Source organism: Eurypyga helias, unplaced genomic scaffold (genome assembly GCF_000690775.1).
Source record: "Eurypyga helias isolate BGI_N326 unplaced genomic scaffold, ASM69077v1 scaffold10737, whole genome shotgun sequence".
Taxonomy (NCBI): Eukaryota; Metazoa; Chordata; class Aves; order Eurypygiformes; family Eurypygidae; genus Eurypyga; species Eurypyga helias.
The window spans coordinates 1-6,810 of NW_010263716.1; positions in this window are offsets into that span (position 1 = coordinate 1).

Consider the following 6,810-nt stretch of genomic DNA (forward strand, 5'->3'; position numbering starts at 1 on the left):
ATTCTATGATTCTATGATTTCTTGGCTATCTCAGCTATCATCTGGCAAAGTCTTATGCCTAAGTGCTAGATTAGGTGTTTTTGACAATTTCTCCCAAATGTCAAAATGCTGATTTGAATGTAAGAGCTAACGGTTTCCACATCCAAGGATGTTGATATGTTATACCTAAGAGCATGATGCACACTTCTTGTCAGAATTCTTTTCCACCATGAAATCTCTTGTCTTCTTTGGAAACTAAGGAGCTATGGTATGACCTCTTTAGTTCTGGATTTAACTTCCCTTCATGATGGATTTAAGCCTTGATAATTTGCCTGAGTAAAACTTATTTTCATCTGAGTAAATACAGCTGAGTAAAACAAAGCTGGTGTTCTTCTTACTTCAAACAATGCATCCCATAGATTCTTACTTTGATTGAGATTTATGAGTAAGAAAGATTTAATGCTCAAACAAAGCTCACTAAAATCTATCAGACATCTGATCATTTCTACATAGAAGGTTCTAATTTTACTGTTATTCCTCATAATCAGTAAAAAGCAGAATGTCAGAAAAATCAGAGGTAAAAAGAATGCATTTCTGGTTGGCATGATTGCAGCCAGTAACTGACATCTTCACCCAAATTAGTTTACTGCTTCTCCTTTTGAACACTGGAGCTTCCTTTGCATCTGCCCTTCATGTTCATCTTAATTGCTGCCTGGAACATTTGCAACATTCAGGATTGGTTTCTGATTATGGCAATTCAATTTTCCCTATGTTTGGCTACTTGTATCTCTCATTTCTCACAGATCGTTATGAGAACAGATGACAACAGAAATCAATTCCTTCAGAAAAATATTTTTGCGGTCCCAGGACTCCAACATTATGAATGTCTTCAACAAATTGTTGTATCATTTTTTTCAGAAGGATGTTTAAACATACGTTTATTTAATTGTAAATTGTAACAAAAAGGGAAAATTTCAAGAACACCGGACTGACTTAGCGCACACATCCCATTAAAAGAATATGTCATTTTGGAGAAACCTAAGAACATCCTAAAATTTAAGCAATTGCTGTTCTGAAGAGAAAAGCTCTTGTGAATTCAATATTTATATAGACTAGTTCTTTCTATACTCACCTGATTCCAAGGCCATCATTGTGGTCTTTTCACACCAGAATGATCTGATAACCCCAAAAGAGGCTGCCTGGCAATCTCACTGGACTCTCCCAGTGTCAGTTTAAGTATTGTTATGGCCTCACAGTAAACCAAACTGCAGAAATGTATCCAGGCTAAGTGTTGTTCACAAGTTTGGTTTTTATTAGTTGAGGTTATTGACTTTATTTCAAGGTCAGATCTTCACAACAGTGTTCTTGTACAACTTGAAGTGACAGAGAAACTATAAGAAAGACTGTCGGAATAAAAACACATTTCTAACCTGATGGATAAGAAATACAACCTCAATAACACAGTCCTAACACCATAACAAACAGACATGGCTTGCTGAGCCTATCGCAAATAAGTTAAACTGTAGCAGAGTATGGTCTTAACGTTTTGCTTGATTTAGCCTGAGTCAGCCTTGTAATACCTTCTCTTGAACCTCACTAAGTGAACATGCACTGGGTCTAGACACCATCTACTATACTTAAATGAAGACTGTATCATTTTGTCATCTACCACAAGCCCAATCATATATAGCTATTAGCTGTGGTAATGTCACTAAAATATGTCATATTTTCTGTGTGCCTGTGAACTCATGCCAACTGGAGATATTCAACACTTATTGAAGATGATATTCAGAAGTCAGTTTTTCCATAACTCTTCTCATACTTGCATAGCTTCTTCCTTCTTATAAATTATTCCCTGAGGGCATCCACATAGTCTTGAATTAGCTATTTCTGAATGCAGATAAAATAAATATAATTGCAAATGGAGCTAAATATTATGTGGGGAGTTATGAAGAAAGATGTCAAGCATGTGGAAAATTTGGCAGTATGTTGGGATAGAGTGAATCTTGTATATTGGTTCTATCCCAAAACCATTAACCTGGCCTTTAGTACTCCTCTCCAGTCAATCAGGCAAGCTATTAAAGGCGATTTGGGTCTGACAATGTAGAAATCCCAAAGAAACCTATTCAAACCAATAAATCCAAACAGACAAGAATAGAACTATCAAGTTCAGAAGCAACATAAATTGATGCAGTGTTGTCCTTGATAGATAGGTGAAAGCCCTCATTTTATTTCCAGTTTCATGCTGGTTTTCATGGATCTAGGATATCATTACACATAGCTACACACACCTTATAAGCTAAGAGAACTTCTTGACAAATCACTTCCTAGTTCCATGATTTTAGCAAATCATCATCAGGAGGTGCTGGTTAAGTGTTTTCATCCATCTGTAACAATTAGTGCCTCCAATTGTTTAACAGCTTGCAGTCCTGGAAGATTTCAGCCTGAGAATGTTAGTTTTGAGCAAGTTGCTGTCCCTCTTTACCTTGCAGTTACTTGAGGTAGAATTAATTTTGTCTGCCTTTTAATGCCTGAAATGTATGAAAGAATAAAGCCTACAATATATGAACATGGCTGATAAGCCTAGGCATAGATATTTATCATCTGAAGTTGAATAGATGTATCCCATCTTTAAGGTGAGTTTTGGACAGGCTATCAACCTTGGTCCAACTTTCCCTCCTCAGAAGTCAGCTGGATCTATATCATTAAATCCTGTGGAAGAAGCATTAAGCCAGAAATAGAATTTATGTATACATTCATCCTTGTTACAGAGATGCAATTGAAACTTGCAGACTATCAGATATAGGGCAATTTGCATTCTACTGAGTGTAGTAACTTTGCTATAACCAAGACATGAAGGATGCAGTCATCTGTGCTTGTCTTTAGTGAGATATTCATGTGAAGGGCCTAGGTCCATCAAAAGAACAAAAGACATTGCAATTGCATTAAAAATGGCATTGTTCTGGAGTCACATTAAACCACAGAAAGGATCTTCCATATAAAAAGACGTTTTGTGATACAAAGCTCAAAGAAACTTTCCAGTCCACAGTAAATTCTCTCATTCATCCATTTGCAGGGAGAGCATCGTTCAACGCAAGTTATTGACTGTACTCTTCACTTTACATTGTGCAGCTGAACATATTTATTTCTTGCCATGCTATCTAATGTTCTGTGCTGCAGGATATTGGAGTGCAGCAGACGATGCAATTAGAATGCCAGGGCGATGGCAGCTTATGCAATTTAGATATGAAATTTTGCATAGAATAACAAAAAAATGTGCACTAGTTATGCTCCACTGCAAAATCCATCACTAGCGGAAGCATTCTTTCATGAATCAAGATAAAAAACAAGAAAAAAATAGAAGAGTAGGAGACAACAAAATGCTATGCCATAACAATATGCTGGCCAATAACAATAACGCTATTATATAACAGTATCTGTTAACAAAAATGAAAAAATATAATTGCCTTCTACAGTGATGCAGCCACCTCTAACATTAACCAGTGATGCAAGTACAGTAACGCATATGCTGTGCTTACCATGTATGTCTTTTCAAAAATTACCAGCTGACAAAAATGCATCATGCTCTAACCATATTCTATTTTTGCAAGTTCAGATACGATCTCCTCTTGAATTCAATTACATTGTTGACTTCAGCAAACATTCCTAAGTCCAGCCGACCAAGGTGAAGCTCTCCTAGATAGTGGCAGTATCTAGTTATCAAGCATAAGGATTCTTGATGTGATTGTACAGCTAACCAGATAACCATATTTTGTATGCATAGTTTTCACTGGATTTTGACTTCAGTGGCCAAGATTGCACTGAAGAAAGACTAACGATTAAATCAGGTTGCCTCATTAAATTGTAGGTAGGAAAACAGAATCACCTCTGAGATATTCAAAGACATGTTTTCTTCTCCCTTTACCATACAGGGAATTTAGGCTCATGTTAAATGCTTAAATTAGACCCCATATTACAATATTGTTTAGAAATTTTAGTTTCACAGTTTACAGAAGCTGAGGCCAGCTGGTACGCAGTTTTCTACATTTCAAAAATGAACTGCATCATTTTACATAGATGACTTCTAATGAACTGACTTTGTTAATGGTCATCAGGACTGTCCATCCATACCTTCCCTTTATAATTAGTAAGAAAATTTCCTAACTGGATTATTAAACTTTATAGGATAAATAATTTTGGGTCTTTCATGTTTTAGCAAAACCAGGAGGAGATGTGGTAAAAGTTCCGGTACTATACCATGCATCGGGATCTCAATTTTAATCTCTATTACAATTTATCCATGTCCATACAAAGGGTCTTTTGATTTCAGGCTGTAAAACAAGCTAACACAATGGCAAATTACACAGCTTATTTCAAAATCTGTACTTTAACAGTAAAGTTCTTAGTGGATGGAGTAGCATGTCAAGGAAATTCATCCTTTTGTTTTTTAAACCTCTATGATAAATATCCTTGAGGCATATTCCTTAACAAAAGCACCTGTCAGTAGCAGCAGAATTTAAATTCAATTTCTCTGGTCATTAGAGATGGATTTGAAAAGCCAGATGTCAAGGCAGGTGCCACACTATATATGATAGTAAGTTAATGGCCCTTGAAATTCAGAAGCTGTATGTCAGCCCTAACAGCTCCCTTTGTAAGCAGCTCCCCCTCTTGCAGGCTTGTGCCTTCCTGTGTTTCCATGGCTTTTATTAAGATCAACAACTGAATGTGAGAATTGTGTTGTTTTTCTGTTTAGATGAGCTAACAAATCATGTTAAATCATTTTAATGTTCATCATCTCTGGGAGTACATGTCTGTGAAGCTTCAGTTCTATGGGTGTTCTTTCAAACACAGAAAAATGTTGTCTATGCACTGCAAAAGAATCGTATGCATTAATAAAAGTAGCTGCGCTGCTTCTGTTCCTGGTTATTAAAATATTTCATTTAAGCCAGATTTGTATAGCCTTCTGTCCTTTCTGCCTTATGAGATGGAGAGGATTCTTTGGAAATCTAAGAAGGAACACTAAAACATCATTGCAGAAGGCTGGACTAAATGCTGTCATTGACTCGCAATACGCAGTTGCAGGTGCAATTTGACTTCTTAGCTTTTAAAACATCAGTTTGGGTAAAACAATCATTTTCTTTTCAGACTCCCTCAAGTGCCTCATCAGATGGCAGCACTGTTTTTTATCAAGTGGTTGAAAGACATGGCACACACACTGCGGGGAATGAAAAAGGTTTTTGAAAATGAGGCAGGGTTTTTTGAATGCGATGCGGAGTCATCACTTGCAGTGACATTCCCTGTATATTTGAACACAAGCTATCCCTGCATGTAGCCTCACAGAGTAAAGCAAATCTTAGTCGTAAAACACAATCCTCAGCAAGTAAAAAAGGTCAACTATTAGCAGGGGTTTTTTGCTACCTGAAAACATTATTTTTCCATTTAGGGTGATATTGCTGAAATTTGGAAAGCTTTAGTATTAGCTAGAAAAATTTTCTCCTTACATCTGACAAACTAATGACATTTTAGAGATGATGATAACATAAACGTTTAACCAAATCTGTGGGACATTCAGAAATGCCTGCCACAATAAGCAGTGTCTGCATCCCAGACACAGGACTCGCAGACCCAGCCCCACAACACACCTGATCACGTTTTCTTCAGCTTGCTACTGATGGGGTCAATGTCTTCTCCAGCTGCTGCCACCGGCTCTTTTTCCTTTCATTGTATCAGATTTAGCAATCCTGTGAGCATGTGATGAGTCTGACTGGCTGATATGTTAGGTGGTTTTGGCCAGCCTAAGGTCTGTCTCTAGGAGATGTGTACGGTTCCTTTCTTCAGGCTCATCAACACCACCTGAATGAAATAAGCTGTTGACCCACTACCAAAAAATGATTAGCACCATCATTTCCATTCATTTAAAGCAAAAGGTCCTGTAATTTATTTACCAATAAACTGATTTTGAGAAAAAATAACAATATATAAACTAAGCTGCAAATGGGGAGGATATAATACAATGGACAGGGGTGGGAGGGAGGAGAAACTATTAGTTTCTCCTATTAGCAAGAAAAACACATTAGTATTTTGATAGAATTCTGGACATTTTTGTAATTCCTGGGAACATCCAGAAGATAACAGTAAAGTTCTTGAATTTTGTTCCTTTACCATTTCTGACCACTTTTGAAGAATCTCAGCTGTATTTTAAAATGGAAACAGATGTAAAACATCCCAGTGCATTTAAAAACCCAGCAGCTGGAGTGTGACATTAGCCCACGATGCTTCCCCTTGGAGAATATCCCTCTCCAGGGGCTACTGAAGCACCCAGCTGGCCAAGAGCACAGGGAGTCCAAGGCATGCTTAGGGAGCCACCAGCACATATCCAATTTTCTTCTAATTATATCTCGGCAATCATCCCCACAGAAAACAGTTTATGTAAACATGTCTCATGCAATTCTGTCATGTGGTGAAGATCTGGAAGTTACATTTTAATTCAATTGTCTCAGAGTAGAGAATACACAAAGGGCTGAGGCTGGGCAGTCGTATCCACACCACGAATGTTTGCCCATGTCAGTAATCCCCACAGTGACCCTCCAGGGAGAAGGGGTGCTGCGCAGCCTGTGCTTGCCAGCAAGGGCATCCTGAACTGTGCAGCAGGGCTCAGGCTTCAAAAAACTTACTCCACACAAAGTTCCAGTTCCCTTTTATTCTGCGCCACAGCAGAAACATTAGAAGTTTATTATATATTGATATTCAATTAAAAAGTGTAATATGCATTAAAATACTCATTGCAAGTTGGAAAACTGAATTATTGTTCAGGTCCGGAGAGCGGGGGTA